Source organism: Salmo salar, chromosome 01 (genome assembly GCF_965601325.2).
Source record: "Salmo salar chromosome 01, fSalSal1, whole genome shotgun sequence".
Lineage (NCBI taxonomy): Eukaryota > Metazoa > Chordata > Actinopteri > Salmoniformes > Salmonidae > Salmo > Salmo salar.
Window position 1 is genome coordinate 107,485,719 of NC_138291.1, and position 15,096 is coordinate 107,500,814.

General features: G+C 45.4%; 1 protein-coding gene across 1 annotated transcript in view; it reads left to right on the top strand.

Moving 5' to 3' along the window:
• The window catches only part of LOC145881700 (uncharacterized), a 36,819-nt gene that overhangs the window by 153 nt on the left and 21,570 nt on the right, over positions 1 to 15,096 (top strand). The window lies entirely within an intron of this gene.

Below are 15,096 nucleotides of genomic sequence, written 5' to 3' on the forward strand. Positions count from 1 at the left end.
TCAGGAGTTGGAAAAAAACTGTTTTTTTTTTATTCAAAAGGCAGTAAAACAAAAATGATGGAGTGAGTTTTAGTAAAAATACCTTGATGTAATAATTTGTTATAGGGACATATGTGGTAGGCTAATGCTGCATTCACACAGGTTATCGTCATAAACGACATTTTACATACACCTTGATCACACCGACAGTGTTGTTGCGCAAAATGGTATGCAGCGTCATCTGGATATGTGGGCAACAAAGGTTCAACATTCACCTTCTGCTACCATTTCTGTCAAGCTGTCTAGCACACAATTTGATGCATACGTTAGATAAATCCAATGTATGCACCTCACAGAAAGCACTGCAACTGCCTCTGCATTGCAACGCTGCAAGGCTAACACAGCGTTCCATTGGAAATGAATGTACTTCTGGTATACCAAAACGCAAGGACACTGTAGGTGTGATCGAGGCGTTAGTATTCACACTCCATAGCCGGCATCACAACAAAAAGAACGAAGCTACACACGAGCAACTTGTTCTGTGGTTTTACTACATGTACCTCACCGCAAAGTAATGCCCAGGTAGAACAAATCCAAAGCATGCAACACACTGGGATTTTAGAACAGCACCAAATAAAGTTGTAGGCCACCCCTCTCTTTCTCCTCCCCACCTCTTCCTCTCCCCTCTCTCTCCTCCCTCCCCTCTCTTTCTCCTCCCTCTCTCCTCCCTCCCCTCTCTTTCTCCTCCCTCCCCCCACCTCTCCCCCTCTCTCTCTTTCTCCTCTCTCTCCCCCCCACCTCTCCCCCCCTCTCTCTCTCCTCCTCCCCCCTCTCTCTCCTCCCTCCCCTCTTTCTCCTCCCTCTCCCCCCCACTTCTTCCCTCCCTCTCCCCCCCACCTCGCCCTCTCCCCCCCTCTCTCTCCTCCCTCCCCTCTCTTTCTCCGCCCACTCTCCCCCCTCTCTCTTTCTCACTCCCTCCCTCCTCCCTCTCTCTCTCCCCCTCTCTCACTCTCTCTCTCTCCCTTTCGCTCTCTTTTCACCCCTCCCCCCTTTCTCTCTCTCTCTCTCTCTCTCTCTCTCTGAACAGGGACATGTTGAAATTCACGTGGCTGTGCTCACTATGCTCAGTGTGCTACGATGACTATCTCTGTCATGCTAATGTGGTGGTGGGGGGAACATGTGGGTCGTGGCTCCCTATATAGTGCACTACCTTTGACCAGGTCACATAGGGCTCATGTCAAAAGTAGTGCACTAATTAGGGAATAGGGTGCCATAGGGCTCTGGTCAAAAGTAGTGCACTAATTAGGGAATAGGGTGCCATTTGAGAAGCAGTCATAACCCTCTGGTGTACTGCTATATGAAAAGTAAGTAGGTGTTATTTTCAGTTAGACAACACCTCTGTCAAAACCACACTGACTGATTGGAAGACCATATCTCTCTACTAGACAGTTTTGAATGTGTCTATAAAAAATACAATGCCTTTATTATCCCTGTGGGGAAATGTTGGTTGTGGCTCTGTGCACACATAAATACACATCATCTAACATATACAAGGACATACAGATGAAAAATACAGGTAGAAAACGTGCAGTCCTGTGTGTGTTTTATTCCAGGACCAGTAGCTATATTGTACATTGACAATAGCCTAAAGATTTACAGTGATACCAGCTCAATGACATGCTCATCCATCATGCAAATGTCCCTGATTAGTTCGGTGCCTCATTAACATCGAAATGACACTTTCAAGTCATTTAAAAAAAGACAAATGTAAATGTGGTGTTGCCGTGTGGTGTTGTAATTCTAAATGGCCAGACAGCTAGCAACAATGACAAGAAAGTGGCATGTGGGGAATCGTAAGTGGCTCGATTCAGCTAGTTTTATCATGTTCTTCATTTAACATTTATTTAACTAGGCAAGTCAGTTAAGAACAAATTCTTATTTACAATGACAGCCTAGGAACAGTGGGTTAACTGCCTTGTTCAGGGGCAGAACGACAGATTTTTACCTTCTCAGCTCAGGGATTCGATCTAGTAACCTTTCGGTTACTGGCCCAACGTTCTAACCACTAGACTAGCTGCAGCCCCATCTTGTTTTGAGGTGGTTTGATTAATGGCTAAAATTCGCTAGCTAGCTAACCAACAATTGTAACGATGTATTTGAGAGACAACAAGTGCTCATTGTGCAACTTGATTTATGTTTTCAATAAACATAGGAGACTAAATATAGTTGACATGTTGTCAGCAGTCTAAGCCAACCCCGTCTGGTTTGCCCCAAAGTTACACAGGCGGCGGTTTTGTTGCTAAACAACCAACCCTCTATGTGTGGCTGTTTGTATTAGTTGTGTATTTACAGTAGGCCTACGCCTACTCTCAGTACTCGTGTGTGTGTGTGTCGTGTGTGTGTGTGTGTGTGTGTGTGTGTGTGTGTGTGTGTGTGTGTGTGTGTGTGTGTGTGTGTGTGTGTGTGTGTGTGTGTGTGTGTGTTTTGAGGGAGTTTCTCCTTGAGGCAGATGGGTTTTTCCTTTAGGCAGATGGGTCTCTCTCTCTCTCTCTCTCTCATTCATCATGGGTAGTAGGCAGGCCCACAGCAGGGGGGGAACCCCCGCTCTGCTTCCCCAATCAGAGAGCACCTTCTGGGGGAAGAAGTCTGTGCTGAGGGCATACTCCCTTCTGGGTCTCTGAGCCACAGCTGCACAACACGAGTGCAACAACAGACCTTTCTTGTGAATTTTCACTACTGTCTTTCATTTCAGAGACAAATCTCTCCAAGGATTTTACGCTTTTCAATTTCAGTCAAGTTTTTAAGCACAGTTTTTTAAAGATATCCTTTTCAATTTCTCAAGGCCTTATATTAAACAACATATTTCGACAATATGCACAAACTCTAATTGTCTATTTAGTTATTTATTTACGCCAAGACTGTTGAACTATCATCTCATCCTGTGTTGTTTTCACAACAAAAACATTATCAGTTGCAAAATAGAAAGCAAATACTTTGGATAAAGCTCAAGACCACTCATGGTAAGGTCTGCCCCCGTCCCTCACGGTAAGGTCTGCCCCCGGCCCTCACGGTAAGGTCTGCCCCCGGCCCTCACGGTAAGGTCTGCCCCCGGCCCTCACGGTAAGGTCTGCCCCCGGCCCTCACGGTAAGGTCTGCCCCCGTCCCTCACGGTAAGGTCTGCCCCCGGCCCTCACGCTAAGGTCTGCCCCCGTCCCTCACGCTAAGGTCTGCCCCCGTCCCTCACGGTAAGGTCTGCCCCCGTCCCTCACGGTAAGGTCTGCCCCCGTCCCTCACGGTAAGGTCTGCCCCCGTCCCTCACGGTATGGTCTGCCCCCGTCCCTCACGGTAAGGTCTGCCCCCGTCCCTCACGGTAAGGTTTGCCCCCGTCCCTCACGGTAAGGTCTGCCCCCGTCCCTCACGGTAAGGTCTGCCCCCGTCCCTCACGGTAAGGTCTGCCCCCTTAAAATAAGTACAGTGTTTGGTATAGGCTTACTCTGTTGTGACATTTTGATAACTATGCCAATCTCTCTTGGACAAGATTACTTTTTATATATTCGGCTCTATTTACTCACAGATTTGCTACGTGAGGCTTATTTGATCGAATATAAAGTTGTTACAAATGCACTGATATAAGTGGACACATGGCATTTTAGCAACTTTTTAAAAGACTATCAGAGTGTCGGTTATCATAGAGATTGAGGACTCATAGATACAACCTGTTTTAACATGGACATTGCCATAGAGGGCTTCCACCATTTTAAAGTAGTCAACTGGGTGGAGATTCCTGAGTTGGGAGCAATCAACCAATGAAGAAAATGTACTACTTTAAAATTGGAGATGGCCTCTAATGACACTGCCCATGCTGTCAGACACTATAATGGCACAGATACAAAGATGAATCCGCCATCTCTATGGCCTGTCTACATGAACATCTGCCCTCACATTGGCTAGAATGATCCCACCTCTTCCCTTCCATCTTTGAGGACATGCATTTCCATTGTTAGAGCGGTCACTTGACCATCTTGTCAATATGATAGACAATCTTTGTGAACAATGACAAGAGGTTCAACACAGAACCACATCTTAAACCAAGCTAGGCTGCCTTATTTATACAAATAAAAGGGTTTAAAACAAGGATGATAAAAAAAACTGTCAATCGAAACACTCCCACACACAGGGGATAAACTTAACTTAGGCTGGAACTTAACTTAAAAGACTAAATAGCTGGGCTGATATCCAACCAATTGTCCTTTCGGGCTTTTCTGCAGTCATAAGTTCATGCCCGTGGGCTTCCGCCAAATGTCAGGCAAGCTCAGCATCTAGCCAAGAGCTTCTCCTGTGCTGAACTGAAACATCCCCTTATAAGCCCCAGGTGTGTTGCAGCCTAACAAGGCTGAGTGGCTTCAGGTGCGAGGTGTGGCACTGCAGCCTAACAAGGCTGAGTGGCTTCAGGTGTGGGGTGTGGCACTGCAACCTAACAAGGCTGAGTGGCTTCAGGTGTGGGGTGTGGCACTGCTGCCAAACAAGGCTGAGTGGCTTCAGGTGTGGGGTGTGGCACTGCAGCCAAACAAGGCTGAGTGGCTTCAGGTGTGGGGTGTGGCACTGCAGCCTAACAATGCTGAGCGCCTTCAGGTGTGAGGCGTGGCACTGCAGCCTAACAAGGCTGAGTGGCTTCAGGTGCGGGGCGAGGCACTGCAGCCTAGCTTGCTGCCGCCTAAATATGCTGGTTGTGGGCCGTGGCTGACGCCTCAAAGTGTCATTCCCCGTCCACACCACAGGGGGGCACAACACTAGGTGTTCCTCTAGTCCAGATGGGAGAGGGAAGTGTACAGTCGTGGCCAAAAGTTTTGAGAATTACACAAATATTAATTTTCACAAAGTCTGCTGCCTCAGTTTGTATGATAGCAATTTGCATATACCGTAAATTCTGGACTATAAGCCGCAACTTTTTTCCCACGCTTTGAACCTCGCGGCTTAAACAATGACGCGGCTAATATATGGATTATTCCCGCTTTAAAAAAAAATTCTTCCAAAAAAACACATTCTGTGACGTGCTCAGTTTTTTGCCGGCTTGAAGCTTTCATTAGACCAATGAAATTGCCGAACGGGTTAAGGTCAAACAGTGACGAGAGCGACAATGAAAACGATCCAATATCGGATGAAGCAATTCTGAGGCTATTCAACTCCGACACCGATGACTTCAGTGGTTTCAGTGCACAGGAGGAGGAAGATAGTGACCAATGACTTTCTTGGTAGGCTACTGTTTACTGCTAATTTTTTATTTTTGTTACAAGCCGTGTATCGTTAAAGCCTATTTATTTTTGTTACAAGCCGTGCTTCGTTAAAGCCTATTTATTTTTGTTACAAGCCGTGTTTCGTTAAAGCCTGTGTAAAGTTAAATTGTTTCAATGTACCGGTAGGCACCTGCGGCTTATAGACATGTGCGGCTTATTTATGTTCAAAATAATAAAACAAATTTAATTCAATGGGTGCGGCTTATATTCAGGTGCGCTCAATAGTCTGGAAATTACGGTACTCCAGAATGTTATGAAGAGTGATCAGATGAATTGCAATTAATTGCAAAGTTCCTCTTTGCCATGCAAATGAACTAAATCCCCCCCAAAAAAAATCCACTGCATTTCAGTCCTGCCACAAAAGGACCAGCTGACATCATGTCAGTGATTCTCTCGTTAATACAGGTGTGAGTGTTGACGAGGACAAGGCTGGAGATCACTCTGTCATGCTGATTGAGTTCGAATAACAGACTGGAAGCTTCAAAAGGAGGGTGGTGCTTGGAATCATTGTTCTTCCTCAGCCAACCATGGTTACCTGCAAGGAAAACGTACCATCATCATTGCTTTGCACAAAAAAGGATTCACAGGCAAGGATATTGCTTCCGGTAAGATTGCACGTTAATCAACCATTTATCAGATCATCTAGGACTTCAAGGAGAGTGGTTCAATTGTTGTGAAGAAGGCTTCAGGGCGCCCAAGAAAGTCCAGCAAGTGCCAGGACCGTCTCCTAAAGTTGATTCAGCTGCGGGATCGGGGCCCCACCAGTACAGAGCTTGCTCAGGAATGGCAGCAGGCAGTTGTGAGTGCATCTGCATGCACAGTGAGGCGAAGACTTTTGGAGGATGGCCTGGTGTCAAGAAGGGCAGCAAAGAAGCCACTTCTCTCCAGGAAAAACATCAGGGACAGACTGATATTCTGCAAAAGGTACAGGGATTGGACTGCTGAGGACTGGGGTAAAGTCATTTTCTCTGATGAATCTCCTTTCCGATTGTTTGGGGCATCCGGAAAAAAGCTTGTCCGGAGAAGACAAGATGAACGCTACCATCAGTCCTGTGTCATGCCAACAGTAAAGCATCCTGAGAGCATTCATATGTGGGGTTGCTTCTCAGCCAAGGGAGTGGGCTAACTCACAATTTTGCCTAAGAACACAGCCATGAATAAAGAATGGTACCAACACATCTTCCGAGAGCAACTTTTCCCAACCATCCAGGAACAATTTGGTGACGAACAATGCCTTTTCCAGCATGATGGAACACCTTGCCAAATGGGCAAAAATGATAACTAAGTGGCTCGGGGAACAAAACATCGATATTTTGGGTCCATGGCCAGGAAACTCCCCAGACCTTAATCCCATTGAGAACTTGTGGTCAATCCTCAAGAGGCGGGTGGACAAACAAAACCCCACAAATTCTGACAAACTCCAAGCATTGATTATGCAAGAATGGGCTGCCATCAGTCAGGATGTGGCCCAGAAGTTAATTGACAGCATGCTAGGGCGGATTGCAGAGGTCTTAAAAAAGAAGGGTCAACACTGCAAATATTGACTCTTTGCATCAACTTCATGTAATTGTCAATAAAAGCCTTTGGCACTTATGAAATGCTTGTAATTATACTTCAGTATTCCAGAGTAACATCTGCCAAAAATATCTAAAGACACTGAAGTAGCAAACTTTGTGGAAATTAATATTTGTGTCATTCTCAAAACTTCTTCCTGGGGTTTATTATGGATCCCCATTAGTTCCTGCCAAGGCAGCAGCTCCTCTTCCTGGGGTTTATTATGGATCCCCAGTAGTTCCTGCCAAGGCAGCAGCTACTCTTCCTGGGGTTTATTATGGATCCCCAGTAGTTCCTGCCAAGGCAGCAGCTACTCTTCCTGGGGTTTATTATGGATCCCCATTAGTTCCTGCCAAGGCAGCAGCTCCTCTTCCTGGGGTTTATTATGGATCCCCAGTAGTTCCTGCCAAGGCAGCAGCTACTCTTCCTGGGGTTTATTATGGATCCCCAGTAGTTCCTGCCAAGGCAGCAGCTACTCTTCCTGGGGTTTATTATGGATCCCCAGTAGTTCCTGCCAAGGCAGCAGCTACTCTTCCTGGGGTTTATTATGGATCCCCAGTAGTTCATGCCAAGGCAGCAGCTACTCTTCCTGGGTTTTATTATGGTTCCCCATGAGTTCCTGCCAAGGCAGCAGCTACTCTTCCTGGGGCCCAGCAACATTAAGGCAGTTATATACAATAAAAAATATTACATGACATTACATTTCATAACACTTTTCACAACACTTTACTTGTGTCCCACAGGCCACTACTCTACTACCACATATCTACAATACAAAATCCATATGTACGTGTGTGTCTGTGCCTGTGTGTGTATCACTTGTTCCATAAGGTGTATTTTTATCTGTTTTTTAAATCTGATTCTACTGCTTGCATCAGTTACCTGATGTGGAATAGAGTTCCATGTAGTCATGGCTCTATGTATTACTGTGCGCCTCCCATAGTCTGTTCTGGACTTGGGGATTGTGAAGAAACCTCTGGTGGCATGTCTTGTGGGCTATGCATGGGTGTCAGAGCTGCGTGCGAGTAGTTTAAACAGATACCAAGGTGCATTCAGCATGTCAACACTTCATCACAAGTAGTGATGAAGCCAATCTCTCCTCCACTCTGAGCCATGAGAGATTTACATGCATATTATTCATGTTCGCTCTCAGTGTATATTTAGTGGCCAGCCGTGCTGGCCTGTTCTGAGCCAATTGTAATTTTCTGAGGTCCCTCTTTGTGGCACCTGGAGTCCAGGTGTGACCAAACTATGGCTTGTAGGACCTGCCTTGTTGATAGAGTTGTTAAGAAGGCAGAGCAGGGCTTTATTATGGACAGACTTCTCCCCATCTTAGCTACTGTTGTATCAACATGTTTTGACCATGACAGTTTACAATCCAGGGTTACTCCAAGCAGTTTAGTCACCTCAACTTGCTCAATTTCCACATGATTTATTACAAGATTTAGTTGAGGTTTAGGGTTTAGTGAATGATTATATATTATACATATACAAGGATTTTAGTTTTTGGAATATTTAGGACTTTTATTCCTTGCCATCCATTCTGAAACTAACTGCAGCTCTTTGTTAAGTAATGCAGTGATTTCACCCGCTGTAGTAGCTGACGTGTATAGTGTTGAGTCATCCGCATACATAGACACACTGACTTTACTTAAAGCCAGTGGCTTGTCATTAGTAAAGATTTTAAAAAGTAAAGGGCCTAGACAGCTGCCCTGGGGAATTCCTGATTTTTCCTGGATTATGTTGGAGAGGCTTCCATTAAGAACACCCTCTGTGTTCTGTTAGACAGGTAACTCTTTATCCACAATATAGCAGGGGATGTAAAGCCATAACACATACGTTTTTCTAGCAGAACATTATGATCGATAATGTCAAAAGCCGCACTGAAGTCTAACAAAACAGCTCCCACAACCTTTTTATTATCAATTTATCTCAGCCAGTCATTTGTGTAAGTGCCTTCCTTGTTGAATGTCTTTCCCTATAAGAGTGCTGAAAGTCTGTTGTCAATTTGTTTACAGTAAAATAGCATTGTATCTGATCAAACACAATTCTTTCCCAAAGTTTACTAAGGGTTGGTAACAGGCTGATTGGTCGGCTATTTGAGCCAGTAAAGGGGGCTTTACTATTCTTTGGTAGCGGAATTACTTTTGCTTCCCTCCAGGCCTGAGGGCACACATTTTCTAGTAGGCTTAGATTGAATATATGGAAAATAGGAGTGGCAATATCATCCACTATTATCCTCAGTAATTTTCCATTCAAGTTGTCAGACCACGTGGCTTGTCATTGTTGATAGACAACAATCATTTATTCACTTCTTCCACACTCCACTTTACGGAATTCAAAAGTATAATACTTGTCTTCCATAATTTGATCAGTTATACTTGGATGTGTAGTGTCAGCGTTTGCTGCTGCCGTGTTATGCCTAAGTTTTCTAATCTTGTCAATGAAAAATAATTAAAGTAATTGGCAATATCAGTGGGTTTTGTGATGAATCTTTTTTACATCAACAACATAGGAATCACTACAAAACTTATTGTATGACCTCTTATTCACTATATTTGTAAGGATCAATGCTGGAGATGAGAAGAAGGTACAGGGAGTGAACATTTAATGAAACACGGACATGAAACAGAACAGGAACAGCGTCTGGACAGGGGAAAAATAACGACATCAATTCTGACACAGGGAACAAACTGAGGAGCAGACAGAAATAGGGGTGGTAATCAACAAAGTAATGTTGTCAAGGTGAGTCCAATATTGCCAGCTGCGCGTAATGATGGTGACAGGTGTGCGAATTGAAGGGAAGCCTGGCGCCCTCGAGCACCAGAGAGGGAGAGCGGGAGCAGGCGTGACAGTACCCCCTCCTCTAGGGGCGCCACCCAGCGTCCCACCTGGGTGAGCCTGACGGGCCGGCTGAGGCATGGGCGTGGACAAGCCGGCTGAGGCGTAGAAGCCAGACAAGCCGGCAGAGGCGTGGGAGCCTGGCGGGCCGGCAGAGGCGTGGGAGCCTGACGAGCCGGCTGAGGCGTTGGAGCCTTGATGGGCCGGCTGAAGCATGATGTGGGGTGGGCGCCTGCCAAGCCCACCGAGGCAAGAAGACCTCTCGAGCCAGCTAAGGCGTGGAAGCCCGACGAGCTAACTGAGGCATCCCCGGTTCCATCGGCGATGGCACCCGGACCCGACGTCACCAACCAAAAACAAAAACTCCCTGATGCTTCCTTTCGTGGTGTCAGCATTCTGTAAGGATCGACGCTGGAGACGAGAAGCTGGTACAGGGAGTGAACATTTAATGAAACATAACGACATCAATGCTGACACAGGGAACAAACTGAGGAGCAGACAGTAATAGGGGGGGTAATCAACAAAGTAATGGAGTCCAGGTGAGTCCAATATTGCGCAGCTGCACGTAATGATGGTGACAGGTGTGCGTAATGAAGGGCAGCCTGGCGCCCTCAAGTGCCAGAGAGGGAGAGTGGGGGTGGGCGTGACAATATTAAGCAGAGCCTTTGGTTTTCCTAGATATGGCTACTATATTGTGATCACTACATCTGATGGATTTGGATACTGCTTTAAAGCACATTTTTGCAGAATTAGTAAAGATGTGATCAATACATGTTGATGATTTAATTCCTGTGCTGTTTGTAACTACCCTGGTAGGTTGACTGAACCAGGTTGCAGGCACTGGTTACAGTTTGAAGCTTTTTCTTGTGTGCAGCTTGATGAAAGCCAGTCAATATTTAAATCACCCACAAAATATACCTCTCTGTTGATATCACATACATTTTCAAGCATTTCACACATGTTATCCAGATACTGACTGTTAGCACTTGGTGGTCTATTGCGTCTTCCCACAAGTATGGGCTTTAGGTGAGCCAGATGAACCTGAAGCCATATTACTTCAACAGTATTGAATAACATGAGATCCTCTCTAAACGTTACAGGAATGTGGTCCTGAATAAAAACAGTAACACCTCCACCATTGGTATTTCTGTATTTTCTGTAGATGTTATAACCAGGTATTGCTACCACTATATCAAAGGTATTCATCTAACTGAGTTTCAGAGATTGTCAAAATATGAATGTCATCTGTTACTAGCAAGTTATTGATTGTGGACAATTTTTTTGCACTTTTCTGGGATGCTTGATTGTTTTCATTGCTTTACTTGGAAGCTTAGCAGAAGTAGACATGCTCATGTTATTTATGTTAGTGCGGGGTGAGCTGCACACAGTGGACTTCCTATTAGGGCACACCGCCTCAGTGCTAACAGTATAACGCTGGTTCATAGGCACTTGATACTGTATACAATAGCTGTGGGATCAGCAGAGGCATTCAGGGCAGGTAGAGGGACATAATTTAGGTTACTTACATTGTGTCTACCAATGCCCCTGGGATAATGTACATTTGCTGAAGCATTATGACAACTCAGTGACACAATGATATGGAGTAACTGAGCTGGGCTTGGATCATTGATAAGTCATTGTCTCAACGCAGCCTTATAATGTTGTGAAAGGATCCAGGAATCCAAATTATTCGGGTTGATCCCATCCTCCTAAAATGTGTTTTGTTTCCAAAAGGTATCGAAATTGTCAACAAAAGTTACACCAATTAAGCTGCAATAATCACGTAGCCATGGTGAAGAGAAAGAATCATCCTGCTAAAGCGTTCAATGCGATTCAGAGATGGCACAGGGCCAGATATGATGGGTATTTTATTAGTTTCTAGCAGAGAATCAATCAGCTCTTTAAAATCCAGTTTTAACTGTTCAGAGCTGCCCTTCATAATGTCATTAAAACCCACATGGACTACAATAGAATCGATTTACATGTCCTGGCGTAGAACGTTTGGGAACAGCTTAGTAATGTAATTTACTCGAGCTCCGGGATAGGACAGTGTTTTTGCACCAGGAACAGTGACATTTCTTACCATGGAGCTGCCCAAAATCACGGCTGGTGAGAAGGACAAGAAAATCTGCCCACTCCCACACTTCACAGGATTCGAAGAACCCTTTAAGGACGGGCGAGCGGCAGGATAGCTTGAGCCCGTATCTCCCAGCGCCTGGTGCAGGCGTCCGACAGATGGAGAAGCCCCACTCAATCCAGAGCAGAGACAGAAGGTTGCCGACGTTGACTTTGAAATCATAGGGGAAGGAGTAGGCACAGCAGCCGCAGACACAGGTACCCCCATCAATGAAGGTGCAGGAAGATCAGGCTCCAGGGCAGCGAAACTATTCGTTGTTTGTATCTGGTCCGGGCCGCTCGTTGGGAGTGTAGCCTGCTTTGTGGGAGGCCGCTGTCTTCGGCTTCCACTGCTCGTGACATGCGACCATCGTTGATTAGCATGCTCTTCTTGCTGTGCTCCTTTGACTCCACTATCAGATGAGGGAGGAGAGGCAGGAGATGGCTCCCCTGGTGAACGAACTCTGGGCAACACTGGCCAGTTGGACAACGACAAACGGCAAGGAGGAGATGCATCCAACAAGCGCGAATGCTGTCCAGCCACTGGCGTAGAAAAGGTAAACATTCCACTCTGCGTTTTCCACAGTTTCTTAAGTAGACTGGTGACCTGCTTGATCAAGGAAGCCACTTAAATCCTATAATCCTCGGCAAACAAGCAATTGCAGCATTGGAACGCAGAGTGATCCAGTTTGTCCCAAAACAAAGCACAGTAGATACAGCTCCTACAGCGCTGGAACTCAGAGTGATCCAGTTTGTCCCAAAACAAAGCACAGTAGATACAGCTCCTACAGCGCTGGAACTCAGAGTGATCCAGTTTGTCCCAAAACAAAGCACAGTAGATACAGCACTGGAACCGTTCATTTACTTCTCCAGACAAAAAGGGCTCCATTGAAAAACTCATCTGGGACTAATTTCGTTAGCTTGATGGCTAGCAGCTTAACTAGCGGGGACGCTGTCCAGAAAGCGTCTGTTAAGTGGGATCCCGGGACTGTTAAAAGCTAACCATGTTGCGGAATCAATGCAAAAAAAAGTTCTGTATTTATATCTTACGAAGTTTTTTTTTTTTTTTTTTTTTCAACAACAAGAAAAACAACAAACCTAGTGTTTCCAGCATACCATGTTCAGCTGTGAACTCTGATGACGTGATCTCTGACGTGATCTGTACGTTTGTTTGGTTGAAGGAATCTAACAAGACGGGTCGGCGAGACAATGGGCCTCGTCCTGGGTGGACAAGGGTAGACGGAGTGCCAGGACTCAGGTGTGTGTGTGTGTGTGTGTGTGTGTGTGTGTGTGTGTGTGTGTGTGTGTGTGTGTGTGTGTGTGTGTGTGTGTGTGTGTGTGTGTGTGTGTGTGTGTGTGTGTGTGGACATAGGATACTGAGGGGTAAGCCTAATTGTGGCTGTGTGTACGTGGTCTGGAAGGATGATATGTGAACAGGGGCTGCTGATTGGGTAATTATGAGGTGTGTGTGTTGTGTGCGTGTGTGTGTGTGTGTGTGTGTGTGTGTGTGTGTGTGTGTGTGTGTGTGTGTGTGTGTGTGTGTGTGACACTGCATGTTGTTGGTGATTAGCTGACAGACAGAGAAAGAACCAGACACAGAGAGCAGCTGTGTGTGAACCTACCAGCTGCAGCCCAGCCCACCTCACACAAACACACACACACACACACACCCTTTGTGTCCGTTTTCCCCACGAAAGCCTCTTGGTCACGTTATGGCTTCACAGGAAACCTTGATCCTGGGACATTAAACAGAACCCCAGGGCCTGTATCAGTCTGACAGACATTAGGTTTATACAGTCAATAACTCTGGATCAAGTACTTCCCACGTCTCTTCATGAATACTTTTAAGTCATCTGATATACACACACAATTGTACATCGCTTGCAATGCCAGCATTGTGGGTTCGATTCCAGCAAGGACCACCCATATCGAAAATATATGCAGGAAAGTTGCTTTGTATAAAAGTGTCAGCTAAATGTTATATATTACACAATTAAGCATGCTTAAAAAAAGTTTTTAAAAGGGTTGTTTCCACACAAAATCAGATGTGATTAAATGGAGTGTATTTTGTGTGTGTTTGCAAATGGGGATTGCTAGGAGAATAAGTAACTATTGTGGCAACATGTGATAACTTGTTATGGAGTTTTTAGCTTCTGGGAAAACCGTCAAACTTTCAGTTTCAGAGAAGTACCCCTGACTACAAGGAAGTGACTCAGACGTTTAGAATGCTGATGATCCTCTCTTCAGTGGTAAACAGTAAGATTTTATGTTAACATTATAAATCACCTGATTGACTTTGTTTGAAGAAGTGAGATAGAGTTTCTATTTTTCTTAAATTGTTTAGTAAATGAAACTTGTATTAGGGCTGTTGTAGTGACCATATTAGTCATGAGTCAAGACAGCAGTAAAATTCCACGTCACTGTAATCTCCTGTTATGCACTCTGGACATGCTTTGGTAGAATCCAAATTGCTAACTACCATCAGGTCCTAATGGCCTGGTACACAGGGCTCTATTGTCCCTCCTTCAGGTCCTAATGGCCTTGTACTCAGGGCTCTATTGTCCCTCCATTATGTCCTAATGGCCTGGTACTCAGGGCTCTATTGTCCCTCCATCAGGTCCTAATGGCCTGGTACACAGGGCTCTATTGTCCCTCCTTCAGGTCCTAATGGCCTTGTACTCAGGGCTCTATTGTCCCTCCATTATGTCCTAATGGCCTGGTACTCAGGGCTCTATTGTCCCTCCATCAGGTCCTAATGGCCTGGTACACAGGGCTCTATTGTCCCTCCATCAGGTCCTAATGGCCTGGTACACAGGGCTCTATTGTCCCTCCATCAGGTCCTAATGGCCTGGTACTCAGGGCTCTATTGTCCCGTCATCAGGTCCTAATGACTTGGTACTCAGGGCTCTATTGTCCCTCCATCAGGTCCTAATGACCTGGTACTCAGGGCTCTATTGTCCCTGCATCAGGTCCTAATGGCCTGGTACTCAGGGCTCTATTGTCCCTCTATCAGGTCCTAATGGCCTGGTACTCAGGGCTCTATTGTCCCTCTATCAGGTCCTAATGGCCTGGTACTCAGGGCTCTATTGTTCCCCTGATCACTCTGACATCAATGCAAATGCATTCTAAAATCACATCAAACACTGATCATCAAAACATCAAAATCATTATTTTACAACTCACCTCGCTGTGATGATCAATTTGAAGAAAGAAGTTCAACAGCAGGTTGCAACTGAGTGTAAAACATGGTCATTGTGGATGTTGTTTTAAAGCCGAACACAACCAAATGGACAGTGCTTACTAAGATGATGAT